Source organism: Megalops cyprinoides, chromosome 13 (genome assembly GCF_013368585.1).
Source record: "Megalops cyprinoides isolate fMegCyp1 chromosome 13, fMegCyp1.pri, whole genome shotgun sequence".
In the NCBI taxonomy this organism is placed as follows: domain Eukaryota; kingdom Metazoa; phylum Chordata; class Actinopteri; order Elopiformes; family Megalopidae; genus Megalops; species Megalops cyprinoides.
Window position 1 is genome coordinate 19,938,758 of NC_050595.1, and position 24,955 is coordinate 19,963,712.

The window sequence follows — 24,955 nt, forward strand, 5'->3', positions numbered from 1 at the left end:
ACAGGTGCACGCACAGTAAAGGCATCGCTTGCTCTTAGTCTTCCACAGCTGTGTGTGCTGGTAAGAGACTGCTGGTGACAGCATTTGAGCTCCGACTCCAGCGAGGAGACTCCCCCCCCAACCCCACCCCCTTTTCTCTTCAGCAGCCCACCCCCCCCCTCCCCACAGCAGCCGTTTCCACGGGAGCGGTCCATGATGTAATGCTGCTGCCTCCGAGAGGCAACCTCTTTGCTGCTTTGATTTTTTTTTTCCCTTCCTCCTCCCCTCCCTCCCCTCCCTCCCCCCTGCGTGGAGAAGGCTGCTGTCTGCGCGTGTAGTATCAGCCGAAGCTCCGGGCACCTTGGGGGATTCCGTCAGCGCTGCCGTTCGCTCCGCCAGCCCCGCCGACTCAGCCTGCCGGAGCGGGAGCCGGAGCGCACGGTAAGGACCCGGGTCCTCTGCCGGTAACGCCGAGCCCTCGCCGGCGAGACAAAAGAAGAGCCACTGCGGAGAGAGAGACGGGAGCGGGGAGCACAGGAGTCAGGGCTGCGCACGCTTGCAGTGGGGTAACAAGTACAGCTGAGTCAATTACGGTCTGTTTGCCGTGCGGCATACTCAGGTTGGGGTTCTGGTCGCCCGGGCGCTGGGTGCCATGGCAATAGATTGGATTCTGTCGAGTCCCTTTTCTCCGGGCTTGTAGTAAGGTGTTGGTAACCATGGTGAGGTAGGGATGGATTCCGGTGCTTGCTCTGAGATTGTTGAGGGTCTCTTGTGGACTGCTGTCTGGTCAAAGGGTAATTCCTTTTCTTTTTTTTTTTTTTATTCCTGTACAATACGGCAAAGGGTTTTTCCCTCCTCCATTCGGGAAGATGTTAAGGTTTAGTATCACCTATGTTGAAGGTATTGTTTCATTTTCTGTGTGTGCGTGTGTTTGTGTGTGTGTGTATGCATGAGTGAGTGTGTGTGTGTGTGTGTGCATGCACGCGTGTGTAAGTGTAGAGATAGGGTGTGTACATAGCGTAACAATTGATTTGTAGATTACCTGGATGAATGTTGCTTTTTCTTCACTATGCTCAGCAATGATTCTCCTTCTATGACCAAGGGATCTTAATTGAAAAAGTATTGCTTTTTTCTGAGCTAGCCAGTGAAATGCTGATTGAATTGTAATGAGCTATATTATCTGAATTGTATGTAATCATCCTTTATCAGCCTCACTGGCCAGTGTGTGTTCAGATGATGCTTTTCAGGTGGCGATTACTCTAAGCTTTCACACTTAGTCTGTTGCAATGTTAATATTTTATATGTACTGTCGCGTCCACATGTGGATGTTGTCATGACTAATTCATTTGGATGTATTTTTCATTTGGATCAAGAGGAGAAAATGCATAGAGAAACCTCTTTTATGATCTGCCTCATTACTTGTCTGGGTAATCACCATTAACCCATTAATGACTTTGTCCTAGTATGAGGACACTTGCAATGCATGTATAAAAATTCTCTGTGCTCTGAATAGATGGAAATGGCTTGGAAAATAATGGACTTAATATGTCCCTTTTTATGCTTTTATGGAACCTTGTTCATATCCCACCCATTGCCCCACCCAAGATACCAAATATGAAAAAAAAACATTTCCAATGTCCATTAATATATTCTTATTGAACCACAAAATTGAATCCTAATGATTGTGAACCAAACAATTGGAATTTCTGAGTAATAAATGATTTTGTGTGTGTCCCATTTCCAGACTGGTGAGCACATAAGAGTATACAGTTTTTTGATATTGAGGCATAATAATAGGCATTTGAGGCATTTGAAGCCAGGCTTTACTGTGTATATGCGTGTGCGTGTGTGCGTGTGCACGTGTGTGATTAAAATGGAAGGTCGACATTAATTGGTTAATTAAATGCCAGTCACCCTTTATTTATTTAACAATGTTGTCACAAATCAGTTTTATGATGGTTCTGAAAGGAGCTAGTCATTCACACTGAGTGGTATCAGTCAATGGTGTATAAATGAATTTTATTCACTTCATTGGATGACTGCATGATTTCAGATTTGAAAAAAAAGCCCTAAATTAATGCAACTGAACCTAATGATACTCATCAAGACTCAGTATATCAGTGATCATAATTGAAATGAGCATTTTTTGTGCTTGATTTTAACTGAAGAATGAAAACTTATCATAATTTTAATTAATCAGTCTTATGGAAAGATGCTATGGAAAATTTAAACTAATGGTAATTTTTTTCATCATCGATCATTTTTTCATTTCATTTCCATAAAGGTGTCAAATTGGCTATTGTTAGTCTCTTTGTTTGCACTGGTCACAGATGTGCCATGGAAATGGAGGTCCAATCATTTCATAACCTAAAAAGGCATCTGCATGTGCATGGTTGTGGTGAGGGCTACGCAGAACAGGACATAGCGAATGCTGTATTAGGTATGTGAAAACAGCCAATCACGGTTTTCAAACAGACCATATTAAGGCTATTTTTACAGCTCTAAGCAGAGTATTGATCCTTTTTCCTTACTTCCTCCCTGTCAGTTTTGACTTAATTGATTGGGTCAGTGATCCTGCTGCACCCCGATTCCTCCAATTGCAGTCCATACATCAGGCCCCGGGCTGAGCAGTGTGAGCAAACAGCCAGCTGTGATTGGCCAGCTGACCCTGTGTGGACTGGTGGGGGGGTCATAATGAGGTCGTGGTGACTGAATTCCACCAGGCCTGTTTGCTGTGTGGCTGTTTGTGCCATTGATTCTCCAAGTCCAGATTCCAGAATTAGAACTGAGGGTAGGGGTCCAATTTTTCCCCTCTTATGGCTCACTGGTACAAAGTGTAAGGCATTGTTACGGAAACACAGGTGGAGAAAACGCCAAGCTCTGCAGCCTCTGTCTGAGGCATTTTTGACAAATGGCCCTGGCTTTGTGCCCCTCTTCCCTGAACACCCCCTCTCCCAGGCAGCAGGGCTGTTAACGTGTGGATTTGCTTGTTACATATGTTAACTGAGAATAGCACCAGCGACGGGTTTTTTTTTTCCCACACGTTGCTGTTTTTAGAAATGAGGAAATGCTGGAAATAGAATTCTCCATTTTCTGATTCCTGCCATCTCTGGTTTTCAATGAACGGGGGGGGGGGGGGGGGGGGGGGATAGACGGGGTCGATTCCTTCGCTTTCGGCAGGCTCTGGGGACGCTAGGCTCCAGCATCAGCACAGATGGAAAATGGACTGATCTGGCTGGCTGAGCCACCCCAATGACTCTCCGCTGAATATTAACCGCCAAGCCAGACTAACACGGTGCCTTTGTCCCTTCCATGATAAACGCCCTCCCTGCCCTCCCCTCCACCCTCCCTTCACAGACTCTGCAGTCCATTTCTCTGTGTGTAGATTTATGTGTGGAAAGCCACACTGAATCACATCTTTGCGATAGTGAGTTTGACGGCACTTCACTACTGACTTTATCAGTAGTTTGCCATTTAGGGCCCTTTCACTTTAGAGGTAAATAGTTTTTCACACCCAACACATACGCACATGCGCACAGACATATACACAGATGCACACATGTACATATACACACACACTCATTCATCCACATGTGCCCACAACACACAGACACAGAAATGCAAATACACACAGGATACAGTGGTTGCATCAGTCACAAACACGCTAGTTGTTGACATTCCTTGTTTTCGTTTGTACCTCCGAGCGATACCCCACCACTAAATGTCAGCGTCTGCTGTGCGTTTCTTCAGTGTGAAGCCAAAGAAGCCCTGAAGGAAGCGTGTTGTGACACTTTTGGTCAGTGCATGCGTCTAATTGCTCCTCCGTCTCACTGCCAACGCAATGAGTAATGAGCTGACCCGGGGCTTCCTTCATCGCCGCCTCGGACAGACACAGCTGGGTCGGTCTGCGTTCACGCCCCGTCTCCGCATCTCCCTTTGTGTTGACGTGCAGTCGCACCCTGTCTCAACCCGTCCGTCTGTGTTGATGCGCAGGCAAACCCTATCCCAGCCTCTCCATCTGCGCCTGTGAGCGAGGAAACCTTATCTCAGCATCTCCATCTGCGTTGATGTGCAGCCATACCCTGTTCCAGCTGCTTCCTTTGTATTGACAAGCGGTCACACCGGGGCCACGTTGTGTGTGCTGACTCACAGATAGGGTAGGAGTCACCACTCCTACCCTATCTGCCTGTATTGATGCATGGTAAAACCCTGTGCCAGCCTCTCTGTCTGTGTTGAAGCACAGTAAAACCCTGTCCCAGCCTCTCTGTCTGCGTTGATGAGCAGTGAAACCCTATACCAGTATCTCCATCAGCACTGATGTGCAGTCAAGCCCTGTTCTATCTTATCCGCCTGTATTGAGGCACATTAAATCCTTAAGCCAGCCTCACTGTCTGTGCTGATGTGCAGAGATACCCTATGCAAGCATGTCTATCTGCACTGATGCACAGTCAGGCCCAGTTGCAGCCGATCCCTTCATATTGATGCGCAGTCATGCCCAGTCTTGGCCAAGCCTCATGGGCAAACTGTAAATGTATCAGTTCAGAACTGACTGCACCACAGAGCCAGGAAGGTGGTTTAAGCATCTGAGACCCATAAATCATTTACTTGGTCGTGAGCTCCAAAAATGCACTAAACCTGCAAATTCCCTAAAACGGATGGCTGCAGAAAGTTTTTCCCCCCATGACGTGAGACCTGAGTAGGTTCTTCAGTTCAGGAGTTTTATATAAAAGAATATGTGCTTTTTTAACACGACAGGGATCACGATCAGTCAGTTATTTTCTGGATCGCCCCTTTAATGATGTGTTAACTTCAGCTGTTGTTGTATTTGCATACATTTCTGTTATGGTGGAACAGATGTAAATATTAAAAGGCTTATTAAAAGCAGAAAAACAGTTTTTTTACTTTATTTTGCAGATCTTGAATTCTTCTGCATGTCAATTCTATCGATTACAGTAAAGTCTGTTATTTAGGGGCTTGCTCTCTGTTTTTCTGGTGTCAGAACTGTTAAATAATGCAAATCAGAGGTTGGTTTAGTATGCTGGAAGGAAGCCTGTCACCGTATAAGGAAGCTTTCCTTTATTTGCAATCACATCAAATTAGTGCTTTATCTGATGCCACTGTGGGTCTGGTCTGTGTTAGCAGGGACTGTTCGCTCTTCTGCAGGTGGAATTACCAGCTGTCCCTTGACCTCTCACACCCTCCAGCGGCTCCATGCCACTGATCCACCTCTTTAGCTTCACACCTGTGAGCGCAGAAAAAAACCAGACCTTGGAATGAGCTCATGAACCAGACCACAAAAGAACTTTTGCTCTGCTGTGAGTGGCTTTGCACAATATTAACTATTGTTGGTTTATTCTTTAGCTTTGTAGTGATCACAAATGTAATTTTTTTTATAATCTTTGAGGTCTTTTATAATCTTTGTTTCCCCTCTGAGGTACACTGATATAGGATTGTTTTAGTAGTAAAAAAACAAAGAAGTATAGTACAAATGTCCTTTATCTGCAGGCAGCATTCTGAAGCTCTAAGACCAACGTTACTGCACACACCGTACACAGACTGAGCACATAGGTCCCAGTGCACATCGGTAACTTGCTGCTGTTTTCTGCAATGTTCAGTTTTTTGTTTGCTTGACAGATGTTTTTCTGCATTGTGTTTTCACATTCATATTTCATGCACATATTCATTTGTACAGCTTGGAATTTACTTGGCAATTCACGTTATATGTCATACTGCGAGGCATGACAGCAATGGCCCACCTGGGAATCAAACCCACAACTGTCCATTCAGGGACTACAGTTTCTTAACCTCTGCACCGTGCTGCTGTCCACGACTGCGGTGGAAGGCGGCGGAAAGGTCTCTTCCTCCCTCCCTTCCCGTGATCTGACTGATTGATCGTTATTAGCAGTAAATTCAGTGAGTGGTATTTGTCATCGCTTACTGCGAGGGAGAAGATCCGAGCTGACATCCGTATTGTTGGCTTGATTATTTTCGCTGTCTGGTGGCGGGCGAAGAACAAGCAATCTGTTGCGCGCCATCAGGGGGACAGAGGAGGGAGAGGATGAGAGGTGGGGCTTCTGGCGCCTTTGATGTGGACACGAAGTGTCAACTGTGGAGCCAAAGAGTGATTTACATTCCTCTGGGTGCACTGCTTGAATATTAAACACAGGCCGCTGCTGAACAGAGCCCTACACCCTGCATATATATGCACCCGCTCCATTCACTTAACTGCCCCTATAGGACCTACGGTCAGAGACCGTTTAACTGTCAGCTCAACATTCTCTCCATCCACCACGGTCTTGACTCTTGGAGGTTCTGTTCGATAGGTTCCAGTACTGCATATACTAGTGCTCTAGCTAAGGGTGTTCTGTCTTTGTACACATCCCTTCATAAATATTTATAACTATGTGTATGCACCTTTGTGAATGTTCTGAATGATACCATAAATCAGAACACGTTTTAGCGTCAGCTGTGACAGAGGCAGTTTTCAGTGTTAAGCACACAATGGCGCTTTGTTAAATAGAAGTCTTTGTGATTGCATGGTTTCAAAGGATCAGACATTATAGGTGTTACCATAGCAGTTTCTCATTCTCTCTCTCCTCAGATACACATCATCTTCTTGTTCTGTGCAGTTGTTCGTAAGTGCCTCCATACTCATGAGTAAAGGCTAAATGATGACTGTTGCTTGAAACTACTTACCATTAGAGTTGCATAACAGAAGAATTTTAGAACCTGAGCCATCTCATAGAGAACCTCGGAGAACCTCAGCCATGCTACTGAGAACTGTAAAAAACCTGTGTTCCATGATATGTATCCACCATCGTACGGAACCTTTCACAGGTGTATGGAGACACCATGGATGACATCACTGATCATGTGATGCGATTTCATCCGTGGGGTCCCTTGTAGCCATGATTCTGATTGGTGCCCAGGGAAACAAGTGCTTTAAGTGTGCAAATGTAAATTGACTGCGTAATGCCAAAAGTGAGGAAATGAGCCAAGAAGTTGGTGTATGAAAACAGGTGCATTTTATCCCTCGGAGAGGTTAATGGGCAGGCCTAGCAAGAGCATCAGGCTGAGGAGTGATGGACAGGAGGTAGCTTCCTCCACAAGCAGGACCACAGCAAACCAGGAGAGGTAAGGCAAGGTGAAACCAGTGGGATGACTCATGCAGATTCTGATAAACCCCCCTTTGCCTGTTGTGGGTGGTAAAGCTGAAATTTGTCAGGCTCAGACTCGCCATGGGGTGTGAGGTGTACTGACTTTACCAGCGTACTTCCCTGGGAGATGCTGCAAGGGTGGGAGTCTGGAGACCTTTGTGGAGGAATGATGGGAGCATTAATCCAAACTGTGGGGGCATTCAACGACCAGTTAGTGCCACGTTAGTGACATCATTAGCTGCAGAGCAGCAGAAGAAAGTATGGAAACTTGAATTTTACATTTTATGTGACTCATTGTCCAGTTTCATGCTCATGAGCAAAACATCCAATACACACAATACAATTTGAGATTGTATCTAGAGGACACAAGTTGATTGATTGATTGAGTGTCTTTTCTGGACTTTACTCCCATAATTGGTCAGCTTGAGTTGTTTACCTCTGGAAATTCAATGCCTTTGTTTGTTTCACATGACGTCCATGTCTTAAACCAAGCTTTTCACAACAAAAGACATGCTTGTTGCAATAAACAGATCCATCAGGTAGTCGTGGCATGATTAAACCTGTCTCCAGTCTTTTGGCTACTCGCTTGCTTTGCAGGAGAGCAGAGCAGGCCCCCGATTGAACTGCAGAAATAAAAGAGGGTAATTTGACAGCCAAGGCCTATCTGGTTTTTGTGAATACTCCATTACTTTAAGCTATACAGAGCGACTAAATGCCAGCTAGAGCTGCCCATCAGTCAGTCCAAAGTACAGGCACCATTCTCCTTTTGGTGGCATCAATGAGCTTCTGCTAACCTCTGTCCCTCTAACTAGAGTGCGTATCTGTGTATCTGTTTGCATGAGTGTGTGAAAGGGAGATTGTGCATATGTGTGTGCATTAATATTTGTGTGTGTGAGTTTGCTTGCGTCATTGCTGAAGAACAAAAGAGGGCACTTGCATGATGTTTCTCAAGGTTATCATGCTTATTATTCTTTTAGAATAAAGCTCCTTTCAGCTTTTTTTTGTTGCAAGAATGATATTGGTACAACTTGTTGGCCACTCAAAGCTTTTAGTTGAGAAAAAAATAATTAAAAGTGCACTCATTAACATGTAGCAGGTAATTAATGGCTCATTGGAGAATTGACTCTGTGATGACTTCATTTGCATTTTAATGGATTATGAATTTGTAATGTGATCGTCTGAGCTCACCTAAACTGCGAAACTTTCAGGGGGGAATCAGAGTTAACTGCTTTGAAGAGCTCCAGGCATCACTGCTATTACAAGAACAAGGTGAGAGTTTGTGCTCAGAAAAAGGGAAAACGTTTTTCTCTCTGTCTTAGATAAATTAGGTGATCAATGTGAAATCTCTGAATTTGTTGGTATAGATGTTTATCTTAATTTGGCTCTGTAAAAACAAGTGGTATTTTTTTGCAGTGAATTGAGTGTCTCTTCACAGATATCTTAAAATATGCTGAAGCTCCAACCATTTCTGACCTTTTCTGCAACACATCTAATACATATTTACTTGAATGCACTCTTTTTAACCTGTTAAAGGAAACAACACCAGCGTATTTGGCTCACATTCTTCAGATGTGTGGAGGATGTTTTTGTCTGTCTGAACCAGGACTGTGGAGAAGTTTACTAAGCGACAGTAACCTTTGCAAAATCAATCCTTGATTCAGCTCAGGGCTATTTTTTTCTCAGAAATAAGGAAAAACAGATTTTGGGGTGACCTCTGTAAGGGACATGTTTAGACTCTTTTGGCTAAACCGTCCCGATGACAGATTGGTACTCTGTGAGAGAGAATGGCTGTCTGATGAAGGGTCACAGCGCATCAGTCACTAAGTGACATCAATTTGTGATGAAAATATTAGTGCTCTGCCTGTCCTAGCATCCAGAGAGGAACATCCAAGAGAAGACTGTATGCAGATTTATTGATATGCTGTTATTAATCTTTTTTTCTTTAGTCTGACTTTAACAGCTAAAATAACCCATTGGATTTCACTTTGTATGTTTGTCATCAATTACTGTGTTAGTAACAATAACAGTCACTGCATGACAGCAATCTGTGATGAAAATATTGCCATTCTGTCAATCTAATCTAATATCCAAGAGCATATTGTCCGTGGTGTTGCTAGTTTACTGTTGTCTGTTTTTTATCTGAAGAGCAAATTTATTCATTACTTATTTGCTTAGTAGGTACCTTATTTGATCACATGTATTGTCCATTATTCAGCTGAATATGTCATTGATTGACAAGATGGACCTTACTAAAAGGCTCAACAGCAATGTCCCACCTTGGACTCGAACTGACAGCCCCTCAGATTCTGAGTCCACTACCCTAACCACAACACCACACTGCTGGAAAGATTTTGGGAAGCTCACTTTGTTGCATATCAAGTAATCTGGAACAAATATTCTCTGTGATGTCAAATCATCTCAAGTGGGGCGACACAGGCTGCTTATAAAGTTAGTGTCAACTGTTAAGATTTGCACAGTGTTGGCTTGTAAATAATTAGTAAGGAATGACCTACTGGCAAGCCGTGTGGGTCTCACACAGACTGCATTTAGAGTGCCAGGTCTTCCCTCAAAGCATAGCGTTTAATAAAACATTATTTTTTGCGCTGCTGTTGAATGCTAATGGAGATGGAATGGCTCCATGAGGATTCCGTTTCGAAGGAGGGAATCCTCTCTCTGCTATGTCTGTCTCAGCCTGCCGTCCCATTCGGCTGAAAGTAGGAACGCTTTTTAAAGCTACTCTGTTTCTTAAAATATGGCTGACAGAAGGAGACCCGCAACCCTCAGTTACGGGTTTTGAAATGCATTCGTGGGAACAAAAGGCAATGGCTCATGTTTGTATCCTCGACAAAAATGAAAGTAGGAAGACTGCCGAGTCTGACTATGCAGAGGGCTTCTTTTCCCGTATAGCTTTGTGTCTACAAAATTATGTAGTATGCATGTGTGAAATCATGATGGCTGTGTGGAGCAGTGATTAGACCACTGTGCCTTTAACCAGATGGTTGCAGGTTCAAATACTGGAAACAATACTGATGTTCCCTTAAGCAAAGAATTTAGTTTGAATGACTGTTAAACATCCAGCTGTAGGAACATACAATAGAGAGAATATATGATGTGCAAATCAACACAGATCAAATAAGTAAGGAATGCATTCCTGTTCCCATTAATGTGATATTTGCCAGGTCTTTACTGAACATGACAGCAGTTTAGCAGCTAACACTTAACACGCAGTGTTGGTTAACCTGTGGCTCTCTGCACCTTGTCCCTCTGGGTTTTCCAATGAACACCCTGACAAGACACACCGAGGGATTACGCCGTCTTTGAAATATCAGATGTGTTACGGGGAACCAAGCAGATTCTAATCCCCTTGTAATACCCTTTGTGCCGGACAGTCTGTATTGTTCTGGGTTACTTGATTGGCTTAAGTCCCAGTCAGCCCTCCCTGCATGCACACGCACACTCAGGGGGCAGGGGGCAAGGGCCTCATGGGGACAGCACTCCAGGGAGCGTGCTGCTGCTGCAGACTGCTCTTCGTAAGTAAGACACACGCTGCCTGGCCCTGCCCATGTGGTCTTCTGGGTAAAGCATGAGGTTGGAATTCCGGCTCCTGACCTCTTTAACCAGGCATGCTGTCCACCCGCTTGAGGAACGCCCACCGATGTATATATTTAGAGCCCCGCAATATTAGACCATGGATTTCCCCCCTCTATCCCTCATTGGAGGCTTTCTGATGCCAATTTACTCTCAGACTTAAGCGCTGTCTTAGTGTGTAAGTTTGCTTCTCTTTATGCTGAAACCTATGATAAATGAGGTAGAATCAGATGTGTGTAACCCTCTATCAGTATGATTCACTGTTTACTGATCTTTAAAAAAAATGGTAGGATTCTCCACACATTCGCATCGATGTACAGTATAAGAAATAAACCTGAAAACATGTTGTAGCTTACTGATCATGTTGTTTTTTCTTTCTATGTCTTTCTTTTTTTCTTCCTCTTATTTCTTCCTGTTTTCTTCAAACAATTCTTTACAGCATTTCTCAATATTCCTCAAATTTTGGCACGCTCACTTGGCTGTAGAACAATTTTTGTTTCTTTAGGTCCAAGGCCAGTTTGGCCGCCAAACAGGTTTTCCACAAATGTTATCAACTTTTCAGTGTATTCACTTATTCATCTCACATTTGGCACAGTTATCAGGCATGCAGTAGCATGTGTGCGAACCACCTGTTGTGGCTCTTGGGCTCTGCACACGCCCAGCCACATCCAGTATGTTTGCAAAACACTTTTTCCATAACATTTTACAGCATTACTTGATTGGGGCTAGATTTAAGCCACACCCATTTTGGCATTGGATATGGACTTTACTGTAGATGCATGCAAGCTGCTTGTCATTACACTTCGTTCCTGGACATGCCCATGCACTCCCATTATATTTAACACTTCCATTGTGGCTAGTTGTGCATGAAATTACATTTCCTAAACAACATCCTTGTACAAATTTTATCAGCATTCACACATTCACATAATATTTGCCATTTTTCTTAATGTCTCTATACTGATATAGGTAAGGCATCCGTCATTCAGTTGGAAAGGTCTAATTTCACTTGAAACAAATTTTGCAGCATATGCTTGTAAATCGGATTGGTTAAATCTTTCTTCATTTAGTTTTACTTATATGCCTAAACAGTGTAGGCAGATGTTTGCTCATTGTATCTACTGTATGTATACACGTATTACAGATTATTCAGTTACTTAAAATATTCACTGTTTAAAATTATTTCGTACAGACACTTTATTCGTCAGTCCCTGACATAATTTGTCAGACCATTAGCAGAGCGGAACTGAATTAAATATCCATATGTTGTGCAAGATTAATTTAGCTAACGCATGCTGAATGTTGCTAGTTGGTGGGTTAAATGGCATATACTGTACTTGTGTACAGCGGGATTTGCACTGTCATCAACCTGAAACTACTATGTCACTTAGCCTTGGAGATAATTAAGTTGTTCGTGACATTATAAAAGCAGTGACGTCTCTTTGGGTGTGATAATAACCTTCTTTCCGCAAGAACCAGGCTTTCATCTCTTTTTAGGGATTAACCTTGTAAAACCCGACTTTAAACGCTGCCTATTACAACACCAAAGTTCGCAGTACGTGCACCTGCTTGCCATTTACCGACGTTGTAGATCGCAAGCTTGACTTTTCAGAATATGCAGGGCCGTGAACGCAGAAGTTCTGGCTAAACAGAATAGTTCTGAGATAAATTACGATGCTGTTTATTTTTAGACGCTTTCTACCTCTAAGATGGGAACAAAATGAATACGGCTCATTTATGTGGTTCAAATTAAATTAGATCCAGCAGGAGATAGCCTATGTCTGTTGTCGTTCTTTATTAATTTTCTGTTATCGTTATAGTTTGTTTTCTAAACAAAGCGGCTGTTCTCACAGAAATTTGTTCACACAAGTGTCAGCAGTGCGTGTTGATCTTAGAACACGTGGTTCCGCACTTTCAAACGATGGCACTTTTTTGGTGTGCGCCTCTTTGGCAATCAAGACATGTTTGGCCGTAGCTGTGAAGCTCCCGACTTTGTGGCTTGAACGTTTGTTCCCTGTAATGGAGGGGCGTTTGTCAGGGGGGTCTTAATGACATTGTCAGTGCTGGAACAACTTGAAGAGCTGGGAGTCACAGACACGCGCCAAGCGTCTGTTCGGCTCCTCTCCGCCTCTAAGGCGATGGAAAGATTTCTCCTTTTTCCTTGGCAGTGAGATCCGCGGCTTTATTACGCCGGTCAAAGAAAAGAAAATGAACTTAAACACTCTGATCTCAGTTCAGTCAGTTATGATCAGGAACAAGCGTTCGATTAATTTACTCAAATCAGATTTTTACTGTTGCGGTTGAAATTCGGTTTGAAACAGCTCTATTAGCAGGGACAGAAAGACCGAAAATGTTCAGTTAACATTACCTTTAGACACAGTCTTTGAATACAAATCAGAGCTACAGAGGGTGAAAGAAATCCGGCGTAAAGGTCCATTTAGAATTCCTGAGACAAAATTATGCACTGCAAAGGAAACACAAGCAGGACATCTCAAAATACGTTCCCCCAGGTGAAGATTAGAGATGAAAAACAATAATGTATAAAAATGCTGAAACAACCGCAACAAACTAAACAAAACATCCCGCATTGTGTGTTAATGTGACAGGTTTTGAATTTCTGAATTTGAATTCGGAATTTCCTGGAAGGAAAAACACACATCTTAAATGTTCATTATCCTATTATGCCGAATGATAAACTATTGCTTTTCAAATAACTGACAAATTTGATGGCGGTTATGTTTTTTTTTTCCTTTGTCGTATGGAAAAAACGTTTGAGAAACCCTGCTTCGGTGTATGGAAATCTGTTTCTGGAGTATGGAGATGTACTCTGCTCCCTTGTTTTCTTTCTCCCCCCTCTCTCCCTCACTCACTCCCTCTCTCAGCGTGAGGGGAGGGGCTACAGTTTATTGCCAGTGGCCAGAGGCACTCTGGCGTGCATCCAGTATGTCAAGGAGAGAGAGGGGGAGCAAAAGACCGAGTGAGAGAAGGCAAGCAGAGTGCAGACCTCAGAAGCTGAAACACTACGTTCTACCACTATAGCTTTTCAAGAACTTTCCGCTGGCTACCCCTTGCATCTTGTGGAAGTTTCTCCGTCTTTTTTGCTATTCACCTGAAAACATCAAGTGGCTGTTTTATCTCTGGAATAGCTTTCACTGAAAAAAGAAGAATCTAAAAGAAAGTAAGTACCATAACCACCAGAGCAGAAAGGTGGTTCTTGTACTCATTAACTGCAGTGCGAGCAGGTTCAGTTAACCATTGATAGGGACTATGGTGTTGTTTACCTCGTGTAATCTACGCACCTACTCTTGTCTCGTATTTGTTCCTGTTGCATTGTCATTCCCCAGTCTTTGCCTGGTTTGCTTCTTCTTTGCTCTGTCACCACGAGATTTGTTGTCGCTGGTTTCTCAGAAAGTGCAGGGGGTGTGTAAGGAAAGGGAGGGGGGGTTGAAAGTGTATGCTGACATGATACAGTGCCTCGGTAAACCTTATCAGCGTGTGATAGCTGGAGAAGGGGACGCTGGGGATGGCAATCTGGGGTGAGGGTGTGTTTGCCTGTGTGCGAGTGTCCACAGCGAAACAGACCGATCTTTTTAACGTCTCACTCGCTGTGTCACCGCAGTGCGCTGCGCAGCCCCCGTCAACCTCAGGCAGGGGCCTCTTAAAAACCAGAGAGCCCGTGGCGGATAGCACACAGACAGCCGGTCAAAACACACAGTCTCTTTTCGTTAAATGCTTCAGCTAAATGGTTCTGGCTTTTAAACGAGAAAAAGCAAAAAATAAACTCAGACCTTCATTTTAAGATGTGCAAGGCCATAGCTGGTGTGATTGAGCTCCCCATAATCAGCGGTAGTGGGTGTGTGTCCCGGTTTGTTTTGTTTTGGTGGCTGTTGGAGTGTTGTTGGTGTGAGAGGCAGACCCAAGGATCCACCAGGGCATGAGACGCAGGTGTTCGTTTGTGAAACGTGAGCCCTCCACCCTTGTCCCCTGACTCTCAGCTTGCTGTCAGTATGACTGATGTCCTATCAGTCGCCCCAATACGGTCATGTCAATCACCAGAGAGGCAAAGATCAAGTCCGTTTTATTAATATAAACCAACATACAAAAACCCTCTTATCTACTTTGGCCTCACTGGACTTCCACTGGAGGGAGTTAATGATTCTGGATCTAAACATGTTGTTTGGGTCCCCCAGAAGGCCAAGGAGAAACAATGAATGTCTTTATTCAGCTGTCAAAGAAAAGTGTGTGGCTTTACTCTGACTGATTACAGTAGTTCTTTTTTGTTTCTCCTATATAAACCTTATTTTACATGGGTTTGCTCCACATGGCAAAGAGACAGGCTGCATAACTCCGTTTGGCATTCTAACAAGGTGCAGTCAGCATGCGTGGATGAGGAGGCCGAGTTGAGTTTGCAGGTAAATCACATTTAACAGGCAGCTGGACAGCTGAAAAGCAGAGATATTCATCAGCACAACCAGAGGGCTTGGATTTCCTATGAAAAATAGTGTGAAGAGAGAGCAGACCTGGCTTTTTAAAGTGATCCGCCTGTCTCTGGAACAATGTGCATTTGTATTCCGAGTCGTCCAGCGGTTGAGAGTTTTGGAGTTTCTCTTGGGGGCGAAGCGCACATCGGAAGGGGGGGGGGGGGGTGGCGAGAGAGAGAAAAGCGAGTGTGCTGATGGATTGCCCCCAGTGTTTTCTTTAGGTTTGATCCGTAAAGACAACAGCTAGCATTAGCATTCAGGCACGGGGAGACTCGACAATGAGCAGTCTGTTGACACTGTCAGAAAGAGTTTGCCTCGCTGTTTGAAGCGTGGTGCCTGTTTATCACCATCACACATCTGACGAAGACTTTTTTGATGAGCCGCCACTGCCGTTCTCTGCTCCGCCGCATAGGAGCGAAATGTGTCTAAGGGACGCGCTCTCTTTTATGGGGGGCTTGCTGCATCTGTGCATATGAAACAACTATCACTTCTCGCTGTCAGTATTTTGCAGAACTCTACATAAAGGGTAGTAATTTCTGAATGGCAGAATTTATCTACAGGCAAAAGGGGGGAAAAAACCCAAAACAAACCAAAAAACTAGGCTTTGAAATGCAAGAAGATTGTACAACCTGTTAAAAATGAGACAGAAGAGAAAGAGAGACAGAGAGAATGAGAAGAGGATTGTTTCCGAGGAGTATCTCTCACAGCATCTTTTTGCCCCAGCAATCACACATTTCCTCTCTCAATCCATGTGTCCTGAGGGCACGTTTGCGGCATTACTGCGATTCTTGGGCTGTGACTCTACCTGGCTCTCCGTGTTCTGTGAAGAAAGCGGATTAGAAAGGAGGTCAGCCGCTCGGTTCTGATAGTAAAATGAGGAATGTAAGTAAGCTGGATCCCCCGGTCCCTTGCTACTCTTGTGCTGCGCTGTTTTGTCTGAGCCCGGGCCAGCCAGTCTGACGGCGGCCGCCCCACGCTTCACAGACGAGTGAGGCAACTCCTCTGTTGTGTCGTCTGACCGTCTCCCTCTTAAGTAACTGCAGACTGTTGGTCAACACGAGGAGAGTGGCTGGTAAGAGGAGACAAGGTTAATTGGAAATGGGAGAGCCGCTCAGTCCGCATCTTTGTAACCCGAAGGTCATCCCTTGACCTTTGGTGGGTCAGCTCATTGCATACTCGCCCGACAGGAACCCTTGCGAACTTATCCTTCTGAAAGTTGAACAGTGCCCTCCATGTCTGCTGTCCAGGGCAACACGGCACTCTGGGAAATGTTTTTTGTCTGTTGCCTGCTGCTCTCATAAACACTCAGGCCTGATTTGTAAACCCCCATGACAAAGAACGGCAGTTGGAAGAAACCCCCTCAGGCGCTATGCGACACACGTCAAAACGTTCACTTCATTATTCAAAATGGTGTCGATTTCGGTCTGAAATCCACGCTGAGATCATTGAAAAGGGTTCACTTGTGTGGTAAACCAAAATTGTCTCTTTTTTCACAGCGCTCCACAAATCATTCACTGACTGGATGGTTCAACACCTGTTGTTTATGTGCTTCATGCATTAAACACTATATTAAGCAGGCGCGTATAGCCACCTCCAACGTCACTGCTGAAGGAGAATGGCTGATTAATGAAAATAGCCTTCCCTACCATGCAACCCCCTCCCCTTCTCCCTCCCCCCATGGTCAGAGATTTGATATCTCCAAGCGTTCCAGGTTGTGCCCTTTACTCTGCTAATGGGCAGCTATTGACACTCCCAGGCATTCCTTTGCAAGCCGTTGGCGACCGATGCTTAATTACATTTTTTGTCAGGCGAATCAGTTTTGAAGTTGAACGGCTTGTTGTTGAGACTTTTTTTTGCATAAAGTCTAATTAAAAACAACGGCTTTCTATAACTTGCATGCCTTATGAACAATTTCTTCATTTAAAGTCCCTGTTGCTCTGAAGTGTTTGAAGAAGAGAATGAGAGTGGTTTGCTTTTTCCGCCCTCTGTCTGAGCTGTTTGAGTGGGAGACAAGCACAGAGAGACGCAAACAGGGAGTCGGGAGATCATGTTTGGAGGACGAGTTATTTTATGCATCGCTGGAATCCACACAGGGAGGACGTTAGCCAGGACAGCAACAGCGTACACCCCACAACGGAACCCGTGCCAGAACTTTATTTCTTATGGTAATGGAGTCAAGCTCTCGCTTCAACCTGCCCACTAGTGGTGAATTATGGGATAGCCAGCTCTGAACTAACAAGTATCTGACAGCATCAGAGCCTTTAATGTGCAAATCTACAGACCTTCTCAGTCTATGTACTGCTTGCATTCGGTTCCAGTTATATTGTTTGAACCAGACTGAAATATTGGATTGAGAGGATTGAGTGGGATACACCAAGCCCCAGTCTAAAAGTAGCCCCAAAACTTTTTTTTTTTTTGGTAAAACTATGTTCTGGCACAAGCTGCGAGTGCAGGCACTGAGGTGAGAGAGTGAATGAATAAAATAATGCTCTGTATGAATGATTTAGTAGATCAAAGGCATGGCATTCTATGGCCGCTGTGCTCTTTTGAGGTGCCAGTCTTCTGTTGCATGTGCAGGGCATGCGTGGTAAAAGTCGGTGCTGCAGTATGGTGGAGCGCAGATCGCTGGCGGTTTTTGGCCCACTGATGGCTGTGTCCGCAGGAGAGGGGTGGGTGTTTCGCACCAGACTCTGGGCCTGGCTTCCAGCTGAAGGGTTTTTCATCGGGAGAGACCACACTGCTTTGCATAGATGCACCATAAGTTGTATCCAGGTCTAACGGGTGTCACGTTGACAGTCATTTTCCTTACTCCTGTGCAATCATAGATGATTGTCCTTAGGCCACACTGAGGACAGATTGCTGCAATTCTGAACAGTAAGCGTGTACAGATTTTCCACTGTGGTGTTTATTTGCTTAACAGATGCCCTTCTCCCAGCCAGTTTACATATTATCCATTTAAACAGCCAGATATTTGCTGCAGCAATTCAAGAATATTGTTAAGGGTACAGCGTTAAGTGACTCCTGCAATTTCAACTCACAACCGTTGCTTTACCCATCCAGTTGTCTAACCACACTGCTGTATGTAATATCTTCACTCTATCAGTAAACATTTTTGACACATTTCTTTGGTTTCATGTCGCTGTGGTTGTGATAAAGTTTGCAAAGAGATCTACCATTGATGTTCAGTGAATGGACGAAATGTTCAGCTCCCTGTGCATGGAAAGTTCAATTTATGCCATTGTTGAAGTTAATAATTTTCTGATTGAATGGCTTGTTAAGAACATTGTTGAAAGGGAATGGTCTTAAACATCTATGGTCTGCATATATACAGAGATGGCACCAGAAACTCCTGTTACCGAGTGGAATTTCCTTGATAGAAAAATACAGAGGATGGAAGGAATATCACAAATATCTGGTCATAATATAGAAAATCTGTAGATATACTGTGGTTATGTTTTGAAAAATGCTTGTGAAACAGGAAACAAGTTCTTTGTACCTGGATTGCATCTTCTGCAGCATGTATAGATAAGAATCACATCTGATATACCCAAAAGTGATATAGATCCGTACCTCATATTGTGCTATGTGCCCCGAAGCACAGATATATCTGTGGAACAGTAACAGGTAATATCACATGACTACCAAATTAAAATATGAAAGTCGCCATTGTGGGATCTTAAAGAGAGATAAGGCACAGCAACGGAGCTGCTGCTCTCTGTAAACCGTCCTGGGCCCACCGAGGCAACATTGAACAAAATAACGTAATTGCATTACATGATTTAATCTCAAGAATAATTAAATGAAAAAATGTCTTGCAGGAGAGATAGGCGATGCGATTCAGTTTGGTAATTGAAAATGTGTTGTGATACATCACAAAATCGGGCTGTGTGTCTGTTGGACCATTGCAATGTTATTTCCTTTGTGTCTGCCTGGTAGCGGGAGTGTTTTCACAATGCACAGATTTCAGCTCATGGCTCACTGTGTGTAATGGAGTCAGAAGAGAAAAAAACACCTTTCAGCAAGAGAATGGAAAAATCCCCAAACCACTTTATAAGACAGGAGCGCAGCCACTAACCAGCAAAGGCTTATCCTTAAAAGCATGAGGATGCCGAATGTTCAGAAGCCTGCTCTTGGGGGTGAAAGATCTGTAGATTTGCACATCTGCACGTTCAGTACAAAAGAGACCATCTCAAGTTATGGCGTCCCAAGAACAAATGGCGGTTCTCCTTTTTGTGCAAATGACTTGTCTCCAGTAGGAGTCATTAGGCTAAAAAGAGGGGATTTAATGACTGAGACCCTGCCTCAGGCTTAGATTTAGTTCCAACGCAAATAAAAACCCTTTAAAATCTGATAATGATGTTGTAATTATCAGATTTGAACTCTGTCTACTTGACAGTTTAACTTGGGCTATCTTGGAGAGAAGAAAGCATGTAGTCAATTTCATTCTGAGACAATTGCTAGTCAGATGAAAAGTCACTCATGCACCAATGAATCTTGTGAAAAATGTCAGCACAGTGTTCCACACCTCACACTGCATTGGGACTTTTCTCTTTGTGACAGATGTTGAGATTGCAATATTCCCTTAATTGTCATACCGTATTTGTTTAACATATGTGCTTATCTGGGTACTTACATACCTTACACATTCTCCATTAACAGAGCTCGCTATTTACAGACACATTTATGGTTAGGTATCACCCTCAAAGGTACAATAGCAGTGCCCCAACTGGGATTTGAACCTGCAATCTTGTGTTTACAAGTCAGTCACTGTCAATGAGCACTGCAGTGATCTACCTCTACAGTCTTTCATATGAAAACATTATCACTTTATTTTTGCACGTTTCAAGAAGTTGCCCATTATGTTGTGTAACAGGACCCCAGGATGTGAACTGAATTTATAAGATGTTGCATATGTCCCTTTCTGATGCTCTTGGAGAGCAAGCCACATGTGTTTTTACCATCAAAAACCACTGCACACACCAAATATGCATTAACATCTGTGTGTCACATTAAGGCTCATCATGTAATACGTCCTCTATGTATGGAATACACAGCTATGGTGTTTCCTAAAATACACATAATTAATAAAACACAGCCATTGACATGGTTTTAAATGGAATCTTTGGGTTACACTAATCAGTGACATTCTACCCTGTGGTTAAACAGTTGGAGCTTGGAAGGACATTTTACTGAAGAAACAACAAAAAACAAAACTAAAGGCACACACATTTGGTTGAACAAAAAAGTGTTTGCACACTCAAAAATAAACATATAGATTGAAAGGATTAGGGATGGCAGTGTAGTATAGTGGTAAGGACCAGAACTTGTATCTGAAAGGTTGCTGGTTCAGTTCCCTGCTGGGGCACTGCTGCTGTACCCTTGAGCAAGGTACTTAACCCAGAATTACCTCAGTAAATATCCAGCTGTATAAATGGGTAACATGGGAAAAACTGTCACCTGTGTAAGTCAGTCTGGATAAGATTGTCTGCTAAATGGCAATAACATAATAATAAATGTCAGTAATGTAATAATAAGCCTTTATGTGCCTATTAGCAGTTCCTTTGATGCCGTAACAATATGTGCCAGCCTACAAGAAAATTGAAGAGGGTCATGTTTTGTTTTCTCATGACCTTAATCCAAGACGTTTACAGCCTATTAATCTGATGCTAACAGAGACAGAGATGGACAACCTGCTGCATGAGTGAAATTAATTGCAGCTGGTTAACTCTGCTGTGGCTGTAGGGGGGCAAAATAAAAGCGAGGCTGGAAAGCTCAACATTCCTGTAACAGATCATTTCACTGTCATCTCTCCCTGACATCGGCTCCCGCCCGCACTACTGAAGCCAGGAGGCCCCCGGTGTTGCATGGAGGTGCTGATTTCGTGATTAGACCTGACTGGACCATGACTCGCGAGGCACAGCTCTGATTTCTTAACTCCAAACAAAAGGCTTCACAAACTTCAAGGGCCCTTTGAAGCACGGCGTTTATTTACTGAGCTTCAACAGCAGACGTGTTGGCCATACAGCACAAGCAATCAAAGCGTGCAAACTGGCAGCATTTTTGTGTGCCGCCTCGGATCAGAGTGTCCTGGTTTCACAAGGCATCCCCTTTTGTAGTTTACATATTAAACAAATTTAATTAGCCAAAGTGAAATGGAAAAATCCAGATAATTTTGATCAGCATCCAGCGTCATTTTACTTCAGTCGATATGCACAAGAATAATATTTTGCATCTGTCACACATATATTATCATTATCATTACCATGCTTCAACAGGGTTAACTTGGATCAGCATATACATGCCCTATTATCTGCAGCCAAATGTACAGAGGACTGTCATCTGATACTGCACAGATCCCCCCATTATACTCAACCAGAGAAATAGAGCATTCAGTCAGTCTTCAACATTGGTTAGCCTACAGGGTAAGTTTTACTGTTCTTCCCTTTGACAAACTTTAGGGTGTGATTAATGAGCACAAACTGTGCTCCTGTATCACAAGTCCCTCTTGTGCTAATTACGTAACGCTGCAAGAGTATCCAGAACCACTTGTTATCAGCCCAAAAAAGAATTGTAAGGCTCCTGTTCTTACAGAGGTTTGTGCCCCTTACTGTTTGATGCTGGTCATGTGACAAACCAGCGATGATGACCTTTTGTGACATCACCCCCATTGGAAACAAATGATAAATCAGGCTGTCATTGCTGTCAGTTGTTGATATTTTGTTGTTGACGCTTTGCGAAATATCCGGCATATATCTTTTGTCATTGAAGGGGGTCGTGGCATCAGTGGAATAAATCGAACACTGGTGTCTTGGTGACCTCGGACTCTGTTGGCTGAGGACCGAGCAGCATTCTGATAAACTCTCTAGGGGGCGAGTCACTGACCAAAGCCTTTTGAAAAGAGAAGATCTTGAGGTTAGAGTTCCCCTTCAGCCTCGCCATACTGACCGCAGTATTCATTGGATTGCCCTGCTGCTTTTGTATGTACTTGTTTGTGTCCTGTGTTACCACATTATTACAATACCGCATGAACCTCTAGAGCTGTCAACATTTTAATCATTATTCCCCCTCTGGAAAGAACTGGGCTGCAATGAAACAATACCCATACTCAATAATACCCACTGTGGAATAGACAACACATATGTTGGAACGGGTGGTTAGCTTGTCAATGCTGCATAGCGCTGCATGAAAAATCTGTGAGCTTGATTTTCAAGAAATCCTAGACACGGTCTTTCCACTGTTATGGGAATCTGTCATTTTACCTCTGAGTGCTTAGCAAGCATTTAATTAACATCTGCTGGTGAAATGCAGCCCTGTAATCAGGCCGAAGCTGCAGCAGACAGCATGTCCCTTGTCCTGCTGTGACTTCAGCTCCAGATTTTGCATGTGTTGCAAGACCTGATCTTTTCACAACCCCAGGCACCGTCACGATACGTGTAGTAAAAGAATTTGCTTTTGCAACAGAGTTCCGGAGCGTTGTGTTCAGGTGGAAGGGTGTAAGGTCCCGTCTGCTGATTAGACTCCCTGATTAGCCATGTCTGCCTTGTTCAGTCAGCCTTGCGTAAGTTTGGTTACAGCTACATGCTCATCCGAGATAAGTATACATGGACCGCCCCTAACAGCAGGAAGGAGCATTGCTTGTTTCCCGCTTGTTGCTTATGTAATGAGAAACTGCTACAGTGTAACCTGTAACACCTGTGAGCAGTAGGATTACCTGCTGCTTTGGATTGCTTGGTGTTTCTGCATACTTCATCTCAGTTTAGCGCATGGTCATCACCAGATATGCTATCAGGCCTGATGCATGGCTAATCATTGAAGCTAAGCCATTGAGATGATATTAGGAGGCAGAAGAGTCCTGATCTCTCTGAGCTACAGCAGTGTAGTAACCCCCGCTTTGGTAATGTTTCAGCTGAACACTGATTATGATTTAAATATAAAAGATAAAAGCCTGGTGACACTTGAAACTTTTGCAGTGGCAAAGTTGTTATAAATGTTTTGTGATGATACAAACCAGTGGCATTTGAAATTACAGTTGAAGCTGAATGTAGTACTGTAACAGTTGGAGGTTATATGCCCTTTGACAACACTCAATCCTATTGTGGCAGTGTTATCCACAATGGCTCTACATTTCAAGGATGGCATAGCACCACTGTTTTAGTATCACCACTGTTTTAGTGCAGCTAATTGCTTAACCCAATTGAATGCACTTTTGTAAGTCGTTCTGGGTAAGAGCGTTTGCCAAATGACTAAATTCAAATGTAAATGAACAAGACACAGTCTCCTTTGTTTCCAACATGCCAAAAGAAAATATAGTGTATGTTGTGCATGCCAAAGAACGGTGACACACACTGACAGCTTCCAAAGTAGGCAGAAATTTCAATATTTCACTCATGATGCCTAATTCCACTCAGTTTTTGTACCAGGTTTTGCATGCACTGTAGTGTTTCTCAAATGTAGCCATCCCCTCCCCAACGTGTAAGGGTGGGGTATTGTCTGACACCAAAACAGGGATGAGAGAATGTTTCTTCAAGACAGATAGGCTGGAGTGTGAATGGTCCAGAACTGAGAGGGTGCTGTGTTTTTCTTTCCATGAAGAATTCAAAAGTTGGGACCTTGGAATGCTGACCAACTTGTTCTCAGTGGAGCTAAGCCATTTATCATTACATTCTACCCCCCTTCCTCTAAATCAATGCATCATTTCATATTTCATCGATGTGTGATTGGTATCAGAGGAGCAATCACACATGAAGCTGACTTGGAGGGAGCTTTTGAGGGTCTGTCAGCGACAGCTTTTTATAGCAAGTTTTTTTCCAGTTTGTTTCTTCACTAAGGGAGGTATTCTCCCATTCGTGCGTAAGTCCTTTTTTGCGCATCTCCAGTTACACGCATTTCAGTTACGCGTATTCTCCCCTACGCACTCCGATTACGCCCACAGCACTTAACTTCAGAATGAAGGCGGGCTCATGAATGAGGCGTGATTTATTTAAAATGGAAGTAGACTGAGTCACAACCTTGTTTATTTTGGTGGTCGGGAAAACGTGGAACATTTACCATGTGAACGTCATTGAAAAATGTGTTCCAATGTCCACGCTTGAACTCATTGCTGAGTAGCCTATTATTAAATATTCATTAGTAATCACTCATCATGACTCTTCCAAAGTACTCACTAGTAGCTAAATTGATTAATGAATTGGTAACGCTCTGCTATTTATACTCATCTTAATTGATATTTCTGTTTTATTCTAATTGAACTAATTATTTACCAGGCTTGTTCACAACACCATGTGATGTAAAACGTTTTTTTTTGTTTAACAATGTAATATAGGGTTACAAGAAATGTTATTGTAGTTTAAAAATAATGAAACACGAATATCGTAAATTTTGAACTTTATTTGTACGTGTATAATAATGTTAAAAGTAGGCCTACCGCCGACTTAAAGGGCAATATGGTGTTTCGCCATGTAGTGGCGCTTGACTTACTACAGCCCTCAGAGGTGCATAGCTGAAAAGCATGTAAGTCAAGGGCAGAATACGCGTAAATGGTGTTTACACAAAAAACTGTGTAACTGTGTGTAACTGCCTTCATGGTGCGCAAATCATAGACTTAAGTCAAGGGGAGAATACGCGTAGGCTGAAAAGTGCCTAGCTGCATGCTTTTTTGACTTACGCACATAGGAGAATATGCCCCTAAGTCAGTAGAAAAGTGGTTGTTGTGTTTTATAAGTCGTCATACCCAGAAAAGCTAGAGCTCTG

General features: G+C 43.4%; 1 protein-coding gene across 3 annotated transcripts in view; it reads left to right on the top strand.

Annotated features, from left to right (window-relative positions):
• Positions 1-337: 337 nt before the first annotated feature.
• LOC118787883 (semaphorin-4B-like) overlaps positions 338-24,955 on the top strand; it is a 75,118-nt gene continuing 50,500 nt past the window's right edge. For 2 of the 3 annotated variants that reach the window (XM_036543620.1, XM_036543622.1), the window contains exon 1: positions 13,728-13,902. The gene's annotated coding sequence lies outside the window, so the exon portion shown is untranslated. Of the gene's footprint in view, positions 421-13,727; positions 13,903-24,955 lie in introns of those variants that run through there. The other variant, XM_036543621.1, reaches the window with a different exon arrangement.